Below are 10,431 nucleotides of genomic sequence, written 5' to 3' on the forward strand. Positions count from 1 at the left end.
AGAGCTGAAGCAGGTGACTAAGAGTCCTTTAGCAAAAGACCTCTGATGAAATACTTAATCTTGAGAGATAAGGGAAACTGAGGGGTAGACTGAGATGCCCCCATGGAAGCCCAGGAAACAAGCACTGCACGCACTTCAGATGCAAGGCCTCTGCTTAGGCCCTTTGCTGGAGAAAGCTGGACCAGGTAGAGTGCTCAGAGCAGCCTGGACTCGCCATGCTGGACCCCAGCACATGGCAGTACTCAGAGGGCAGCTTCTCCAGGTGCCAGCTGGCTTTGCAATGATCAGCGATCTCTTCCCGTTCGACTTCATGGCCACAGGACTCCAAGTCATTCTTCTGCCAGGGGAGGCATCCTGTGTGTGACCTTGACCGCTCTGTCCTGGACTGCCCCCACCCACCAACTGTTTACAGACCCCTTTCTCATCAGCATGCTAAACCTTGGAGGAACTTGTTTGATTCCGCTCCATCCCCACCCCTTTGTAGATATTTCAAAAATGTTTTTTTTTTTGTTTGTTTTTTTTCCTTCTCCAAAAATGTTACAGGGAAGAAGGAACTCAGATCATGAGAAAAGCAGGATTGGGGGCCTAGGGATTAGGAAGAAAAATGAATCTTTGTCCCTGTCATTGCAGTCGCTGGAGAAATTCTTTCAGGTATCCAGAGGAAGGTGAGTGAGGCAGAGGGGCCCATGTGGCCCAGTATCAACAACAACAAAATATTGTGTCGCGGGGGGGTGGCGCACGCTTTAATCCAGCACTCGGAGGCAGAGCAGGAGGATCTCTGTGAGGAGGCAGCCTGGGCTACAAGTAAGTGAGTCCAGGAAAGCGCAAAGCTACAGAGAAACCCTGTCTCGAAACCAAAAAAAAAAAAAAAAAAAAAAAAAAAAAAAAAAAATATTGTGTCATAGACAGTCTCAGTCTCACCAATAATCAGAAGAAGAATTTCTAGATAATCAAGAATATGTCTTCAGAAGGGCTGGAGAGATGGCTCAACAGTTAAGTGTAAACGTTGCTCTTGTAGAGGACCAGGGTTTCAGCTGTTCAAGCACTTCTAGTCTGGTCTCACAACCATCTACAACCCAGTTCCAGGGGATCAGATGCCCTCTTCCAACCTCTGAGGACACCGGACATGTACATGACGACCTATATACACTTATACACATAAAATAAAACAGGACTAAAGAAGTCTTCAAATTTTTTGAAGTCTCAATATTTTTTGAGGTGCTAGGGATCACAGAACCAGGGCCTCATACTTGATGGACAAAGAAAGACATTGTTTTTGATCAGGACAACGCTTCAGAGATTGATCTTGGATTTTCTGGCCTATGGTGCCTATAGTCTACAACTCAAAGCCTGATGCCAGGCCCGAGAATATTACAAACAGAACACTGCTCCTAGGACCCAAGAAGAAGGGCCTGGGGAAGCAAGATTTTCATTAGCTTGATAGGAGTTCTCAGGGTGTGTAACTGTCTTAGTTAGAGTTTCTACTGCTGTGAAGAGACACCATGACCATGGCAACTCTTATAAAGGAAAACATTTGACTGGGGCTGTCTTACAGTTCAGAGGTTTAGCCCATTATCATCACGGAAGGAAATCATGGTGGCATGCAGACAGACTTCTCCATGGTGCTGGAGAAGGACCTGAGAGTTCCATATCTGGATCCTCAGGCAGCAGGAAGAGAGAGTGACACTGGGCCTGGCTTGAGCATCTGAAACCTCAAAGCCCTCTGCCAGTGACACACCTCCTCCAACAAGGCCACATCTACTCCAACAAGGCCACACTTCCTAATAGTGCCACTTCCTATGAGCCTATGGGGGCCATTTTCTTTCAAATTGCCACAAATTGGTATTGCTTTCAAATATCAATTTATTTATCTGTTTGCTTGTTTACTTTTGAGACAGAGTCTCATGCATTCCAGGCTAGCCTGGAACTCAATGTGTAGCTGAGGATGACTCTGAACATGTGGTCTTTCTGCCTCTACCTCCAGAAAGTTGGGATTCCAGGTGTGTGCCACCACAGCTGGCCATTATTGTCATGCTGTCTTGTGCTCCTTTATTGTGTGTTCTGATAACACAGGATTCCATTTCTAGGTTTGCTTTTTGAGACCTAAGTATGTTTAACTTGATTTCTCTGAGTAGGGTCTGGGTTAAGGTTTTTGATATTTTCGCATGCTCATTTCCCTTTCTAAATGCAGAGTCTTTATAGACAACATCTTCTCTCTTTGAGACAGGGTCTCAGTATGTAGCCCCAACTGTAGAACTCACTGTGTACACCATCTGCCTTTGCACTCTCCTAGATCCCCGGCCCTCCCGAGTGCTAGGATTGAAGGTGTGTGCTACCATGCCTGGCTCGCTCTTTCTTTAGTGGAGTCCTCAGTGCCAATTTTCCAGGAACATAGATGGGTCTTCCATTGCCACATTACTCTGGGAACACCCATGCCTTGATCCTGCTTCAACCCTGCAAACACACATCAGCTCCCTCAGCAGGTCCTTCTATCTTCCTCATTTCATAGCTCCCCTTTCCCCTGACTCCCAGATAAGTTTATTGGGGTGCACAATATATCAACCACACCCTTTACTCTTGTTCCTGCTAGACAGTTACAATAGACTTTGTAATGCCAAACTGAACTCTGATGGTACAGATCTGAGCTAATTGACACCACCCAGGCAAGATGTGTGGAAGCAAGCATCTTCACCAAGGTTGTAGGTCTGAAAGGTGCAGCCCCTCCCAAGGATAATGTATAGTGTCAATCAAGGTTGCAAGGATGCCGTGCTGTGCTTTGACTCAACGTTCTGCTTGCAGCAGCTGGACTTAGAATCTTGCATATGCAAATGTGCATGTGTAAAGATATCCACTGGGGAACTGTTTATAAAGATAAGACACGAGTCAGAGCCAAAGGACATTGATAAGTACCATCCAGTTTCGTGGGGGGAGTCTTACTACTTTTGCCTTTATCCCCAAAATGTTGACTGGTGCTGAACCCATTCTTTTTCCAGGAATGGAGCCCCTGTTGGTGGAGTTCAGGCCATCATTTCCCCCTAACTATAGTAACTCTTTTATGTATAATGAAATCTTGTCTCATCAGAAAGAATCCACATGAACAGGAGACTGACTAGGAACAGCCATGGCCATGAGCAGAGCTTGAAGCTTCTAGGAACCTGAGTCAGGAAGCTGAGACAGGGATAAGTGCTGTTGTTGTTTTTACCCTTTTGGGGGGTCCACTACCCAGCTCCCAAATAAATCACACATGGAGGCTTGTTATTAATTATGAATGCCTGGTCTTGACTTAGTTTTTAGTCAGCTTTTCTTAACTTTAAATTATCCCATCTACCTTTTGCCTCTGGGCTTTTCTTACTCTTACTCCGTGGCTTGCTGTGAAGTTGGACGGCTGGCCCTGGAGTCCTCCTCCTTCTCTGGCTGCTAGCTCCTCTCCTCCTAATTCTCTCCTTCTATATATACTCTCTGCCTGCCAGCCCCGCCTATCCTTTCTCCTGCCTCACTACTGGCCGTTCAGCTCTTTATTAGACCAACCAGGTGTTTTAGACAGGCACAGTAACACAGCTTCACAGAGTTAAACAAATGCAACATGAACAAAAGTAACACACCTTAAAATAATATTCTACTACAGAACAGGTCTTTGAGGATAGGGCCTGTTGGTGTGAGACTGGGGAGTATGCCATAGCTGGGTGATCACCTCTTGGTTTGGATTGGTCCATTAGCATTCTCAAAAGGAAAAGAACTGATAGAAAAAATACATATTCAAAGGGGATTAGATTGGGTTACAAGATGTGGCCATGATGGTCCAACAGTGGTTGTCTTACACTGGAGAGGCCGAGAATTCAATAGTTGTCCAGTCCACGAGGCTGGACGTCTCTCCAGTCCCAATCTGACACCAAAGGTCTGGAAGATTCCCAGAAGGCTGCTGGTCTTCAGTCTATTTTTGAAGCCTAAAAATGTCAGTTTTAACATCATCAGTGAAGGAATGCCACCGTCACAGGATAGGTGAACTCGGCAGTGTGAGTGAGGGCCGGCCGACAAACAGTGGACTTTCCTTCTTCCATGCCACCAGGGGCGCTGTCCTCATGGATGGTGGTCCTTCCTGCTTCAAACAATGTGATCAAGGAAACTCCGCACAGGAGCGCCCAACAGCTTGTGTGTTAGTGGATTCCAGATGCAGTTGATGACCGAGACTAGCCATCACGATAGGTTTGGGCTTCAGCCGATTGGGAGCAAGCTGTTTTCCTCCTGTCCTCAGAAGGATCTTGGTTGCTGAAGGATGCCAAGTAACCACAGAAGGAAATCAAGTAGATACACAGGTGCCCGTGGGAAATGATGCCTGTGGTACCTTGCTGAGTAAAGGTGCTATACAATTACTATAGGATACATAAATATAAATAAAAATCTGTGAGAATGGGTGCTTGTGCTTAGGTGAGCCCGATGCATATAAGTGTTCTTGGCTAGCATAATCATGCCCTTGAAAAAAAAATTAGGAAAAGATGTCCTTCTTTGAAATACACACCCCTCCAAAGAGCAATTTAGCAAGCAATTAATTATGCAATGAATTTATCCCCGGAGTCTTCTAGATTGGGTGGTGGTATGTAGTGTGTACCTGCACAGTAGTATGTTGCTGTTCTGTGTATATACATGAGTACTGTGTCTGTGATACTCCTGGCAGGTAGTATGTAGTGTGTACCTGCACAGTAGTATGTTGGTGTTCTGTGTATATACATGAGTACTGTGTCTGTGATACTCCTGGTAGGTAGTATGTAAAACTAGAAAGACTTGTTTCTGGAAGAAAATCATCAATTTGTACTTGAAGTGTGGCCTTCGTCACCATGTTCATAAGATGCACTGTTTTTCTTTTTAAATAAAAAAATTGTTACATTTATATATGTACGTAGGTATGTACACGGACATGGCATGTGTATGTGTGTGTGTGTGTATCATAAGACAACTTGTGGAAATCAGTTCCCTCCTTCCACCGGATGGGTTCTGGGTTCAAGTCTTCAGGCTTGGCGGGAAGCTCCTCTACTGGCTGAGTCTTCTCTCTAGCTACTGTTTTCATTCAGACTTCTTTGGTTTTTCCAAGACAGGGTTTCTCTGTATAACAGCCCTGGCTGTCCTGGAAAGTCACTCTGTAGACCAGGCTGACCTCGAACTCACAGAGATCCGCCTGCCTCTGCCTCCCAAGTGCTGGGATTAAAGGCGTGCGCCACCATAGCCCGGCTTAATTCAGTTTTTAAATAAGTAAAAAACAAACAAAACCTTGAGATTTGATCTCAGCTCATCCTTCAGGAACTTCAGCATGGAGAAACTTTATTGCGTCATTCACAGGTGCTTTTCGGCCTTACGACACTTCCCTGTGTGTCTCTGGCCACTCTCTTCTCATATGCGGTGCCTTCAAGTTGGTATGCCCCCTCTGGCTTCTGCAGACTTTCTCTGCTCTGTGCCAAACCTCACTCTGGGAGCTTCCCATCATCCTCTGGGGCCTTACTTTCTTAGCACACCCATAGTTCTTGGCTTCTGTCTCTTTCTTGCTACGTGCCACATTTGACTCTCTTTTTTTCTTTTTTCTTTCTTTCTTTCTTTCTTTCTTTTTTTTTTTTTTCTGTGGTTCATAATTACAATTCTAAACAAATTCTGTGAGTGGCACTTTGAGAGACCAGCCTCTGCAGTAAATGCTTGTCACTTGATGGGAACAGGAGCCTCATAGCTGTCCCATGAGTGAGTGGAGGCAGGCTCAGATTGCAGCTTTTCACTGGATCTCTTTTTCCTTACAGCTGCAAATCCCTGTCTATTCTTTGCCTCTCTGCTCAGTAACAATGAGCCATGTTGTAGCACATCTCCAGTTTCCAGCCCAGCCCAGATTGCGTTTCCTTGCTGGGGCTGTCTTTCACTCTCCTGAGATGCATATGAGATTAGCAGTGGGTCTAATGACCCTCTCCTTAGCTCTTTGTCTGCCCTGACACAGCCCATCAGAAGAGCCCATCCAGATCAAAAACTGAAAAGTCAGAGGAAGCAGGAGGCAAGCGTGTGTGAGAACATCGTCACCTGGGCATCTATCTGTGCCACCAGGCGATCCGCCCCTTGGATAAGCCTTTCAGCCTGGACAGCTGGGCAGGAGCTGGCCCCATGGAGCCATCGTTGTTGGAAAACCATCATCAATTGTGAGGGAAAAAAATCTGTTTTATGGAAGCAGTCTTTCCAGAAAAGAACTGCAGGGAGGTCATAGCTTATACATCATTCTCAGAGAAGTTAGTCGAACTCTCCCAGGAAGACTCTGACTGTTGCTGGGCTAGCCACTGCTGAGGGCGTAGTTAGAGTTCCAGAAAGACCCAGACAGCTGTTGACTGGCTAATGATGGATAAGCGAATGATGACCCATCAAACCCACTGCTGGTCTCACCTTCAAGAACAAAGACAGGTTGTGGCTGCAGTCACTGCTGGGCTCTGTAAAGACACTATGTGTTAGCACGGGACAACAGACTGCCAGCTTAAAGGGTGTCGATATGACTCAGAAAGAAAGCACCCCCCGAAGCTAATATACTAGGGTACAGGCTTGTGAAGTAGGGGCACCTCTGTCTAAAGAGCACACATTACCCTGCACGAAGCCAGCCCCCCTGGGCACACCTGTATTTCAGCCCACGTAGCTTCTGGAGGGAACCATCCTGCAGTGCTCAGAGGTCCTTTGGCTTTTCCTGGAGGTGCTGGCTGGGTTTGGGGGAGGCTGTCATCCCTTCTCCTTATACCAGTGTTTGGTCGCCTCTTCAAAATGAACAACTTCTAACATTAAAAACTCCAGGAATCCTGAAACAGAGAGGTATGGCTGGAGTGCATCCCAATCCCTTCCCTAAGGGTGTGATTGATGTCGGGCGAAGAAGAGGAGAAAGGGACCCCAAGCAATTTAGAAGGGCCCGAGTCAGCCTCGGAGAAGGGAAAGGCTCTGGGGAGGAGATGCTGCCTGAGAGAGGAGTCGATGCTAGGAAGAGGTACGGGGGTGTCAGGGTGCCGCGCATTTGGGAGAGCTGTAAGTAGTTTGCCATGGGGGAGGCGAAGAGAAATAGGCCATGGGGACACCTTGCTTTATCCCGCTGGGGACCACCATTTCCAAGAACGGTGATTGGGGTATTGGAGATACAGGGCTTGCTTCCCTCCCTTGGCAGCTTGCAAAGTACTTTCTGTTATTATGGAAACTGGACCCCTGGGTGTTAGGGAAGATCTAGCTGAATCATCGCAGTCCAGTGTCCTAAGTGTTGACCTTTAACCTCTGAGAGGCAGTCAGTGGCAACAGCCATGGCCTACATTGTTTGGGAAATCACTTGGACCACCCTGGCCAACAACTCAAATGGAGCTTTCTCCTGCCTGCTATGCGGGTTTTTGTTAGGTAGTCTATGGCTCCCGTGGGGAGCATTGTCAGTCTAGGTGGCATACCTTCGTATACATACACATCCTCATGCTTATATGCATTACATATGATTTTAGGTAAATATAAAGTGATATGATTCCTCGAGACTTTATCGAACAATTGTAGTGCTGTTTGTCCCTCTGGTATTAGAATTAATAGCCTTATCCATCTGTGACACCTATGAACCAAAACTCTAACCAGCATGGCAAGCTGTTCCTACAGGTACAACAGTGGCATTCATATCTTGGTGGTAACCAACAGCCATCTAGTTGGATTTAAGGTCCACTCAACGGGGAAAAAGTCATGCCTGGTACTAGAAGCCTAGTTACCTACCTGGGCTGTGAAGTCATGGGTTACTAAACCAGCATGATTCCTAATGGCATTATAAAACTCATCCTTATACCCACTGGATTAGTTACTTTTCTGTTCCTGTGGTAAAATACCACGAGCCAGGCATATTACAAAAGGAAGGGTTTACTTAGTCTTACGGTTCCAGGGGGTCAGAGTCCATGAAGGTGAACCAAAGGCATGGTGGCAGGAACAGCTGAGAGCTCACCCCTGAAAGCCACAAGCAGGAAGCTGAGAGGCACACCAAGAACGGCATGAATCTTCTGAAACCTCCAAGCCCACTCCCAGACCAACAGACCACACCTCCTAATCCTTCCCAACCAGGTCCACTAACTGTGGACCAAGAATTCAAATGTATGAGCTTTGGGGGGCCATTTACAATCAGGCCATGACACACACAGATAAATATAGCTCTTACCCACCCCCTCATGAAAAAAACTTCTCTTTATAGCAAATGGAGACCATTAGGAAAAACCACAGTCAGACACAATGCAGAGATTAACAGATCATAGGGAGTTCAGCACCAACCGATATATCTTCAATACAGCTCCCGCACCTAAAGGTCAGGGAAGAGGAGTCGGAAAGAAGGTGAGAGCCAAAGGACCAGGAAGTCTGGTGTAGAACTGTGTCTCCTAGAAATGGCCACCTCAATAAGACATGAACAACTACAATATCAACATACATGCTAAGACGGAAGGGGGAGAATCTCACAGGGCCCACGCCTAGACAAAGAACTGCAGGCAACTAATGACTGCTGAGGAAAGGAGAATTCTAGCCTCTCCCAGGAGTGAGCCTTCTAATTGGTTATCCAATGCCAAGTGGTCAGCCTTAAAATCATATACACACAAACAACAAAAACAGACACAGCAGGTTGTATTTATATAGTTGTACAATCATCTGTCTACTATCTATCCCTCTGTCTGTTTTGGTCAATGTTCTATTGCTGTGAAGAGACACCATGACCACAGCAACTCTTATAAAGGAAAGTATTTAATTGGGGATGGCTTACAGTTTCAGAGGTTTAGTCCATTTTCAGCATGGCGAAAAGCATGGTAGCAGGCAGACTTGGTGCTGGAGAAGAATCCAAGAGTTCTACATCAGGATCCACAGGCAGCCACAGGACCTGGCTTGGGCTTCTGAAACCTCAAAGCCCACTCCCCGTGATTCACTTCTGCAAACAAGGCCACACCTACTCCAACAAGGCCACACCTCCTAATTCCTCTCAAGTAGTGCCACTCCCTAACAACCACACATTTAAATATATAAGCCTCTGGGTACCATTCCTATGCAAACCACCACACTGTCTGTCTGTCTGTCCATCCGTCCATCTGTCCATCCATCCATCCATCCATCCATCCACTTACCTACCTATCTGTAACAATAACCAAAGAAAGAGGCCATCAATTGAGAGGAAGAGGGAGAGGAACATAGGGGGATTAGAGGACGGAGAGGGAAGGTGGAAAATGATGTAATTATATTTTATTAAAAAAATTTTAAGAGAGCTAAATGAATCTTTGGTGTCCTTTCCAACCATGTGGGCAAGAGAGGGTGGAGGGGGTGTTCTGTAGAGTGAGGATGAAGGAAAAGTGTTAAACTTTTGGCCTTCTTTTGCCAAGGGGACTGAGACATTAGAGCATTTCTTACCAATGAGATTCTGTCCACAAAGGGGATTTGTTGATGTAACATTCTCTACTGTGACTTGATTTTACCATAATAATGTGGGAACTATGGATTCTCTCTTTAAGAAAGCTGAAATATTTGCTTCAGGGTTTAGTGCATCTTGTTTTCAGAGAAGCTTCAAATAATATTTGCAGAGATTGTTCAATAACAACAATTTCACTAAGGACAAAATAACATTCATCAAACAATAATCCTTTTGAAATCAAAAGAACCCAAAAACATCATGAGGATGCTCAGGGCTGTGGATTTTACAGGGACAGCCCACTCAAGGCCATCAATGAGGAGCATTACCCATCTTATCTTCTTGTGGGAAGCAATGCATGCAGAAGTAAAAAAAAAAACAAAAACAAAACCGAAGACTTGCCATAAGAGAGCCACTAAAATCTTTCCTCTCCTCTGGAGCTCCTTTCCATTCAGAAGGAGTTTCCAAAACAGTCAAAGCAATTTGGAGTGTGGGTAGTTTAGGAAGTTTCATTTCTGTGTGTGGTTTGGCTTTGCTCTGAACATGCAGTGCCTTGGTTGGCATCTGGGAGTTCACTGGTCTGAAAGCAGTTAATTTACACATTGCTCTTGGTACTCTTGGAGCTGCTCTAGGGATGCGGGGATGGTGGAATCTGTCCAGGGCGAAGCGTTTCTTGCAGATAATAAATGTCCTTTTGCTCCTAGAAGGCTAAAGAATTGCATTATTTTACGTAAGGAAAAGGAAGGACATTCAGTCATTTCTTTGTCCTATTAATTGAGCAGCTTTTATGTGCCAGTGACTGGACTGAGAATAGATAGATGAATAAAAAGGAGCCATTGGGGTTGTGGAGCTAGCCCAATCGGTAAAATGCTTGCCACAAAGGATGGAGACCTCAGTTTGGATCCGTAGCACCAACATAAAATCAGGGCACAGCATGTGCCTGTAACCCCAGCACTAGGGAGGAGAAGATGAGGGGATCCTTGGGCTCATTGGCTAGCTGGTCTAATTCATTTATGAGCATCAGGTGAAAAGCAATTGAA

The sequence above is a fragment of the Peromyscus leucopus genome, chromosome 4, assembly GCF_004664715.2.
Source record: "Peromyscus leucopus breed LL Stock chromosome 4, UCI_PerLeu_2.1, whole genome shotgun sequence".
In the NCBI taxonomy this organism is placed as follows: domain Eukaryota; kingdom Metazoa; phylum Chordata; class Mammalia; order Rodentia; family Cricetidae; genus Peromyscus; species Peromyscus leucopus.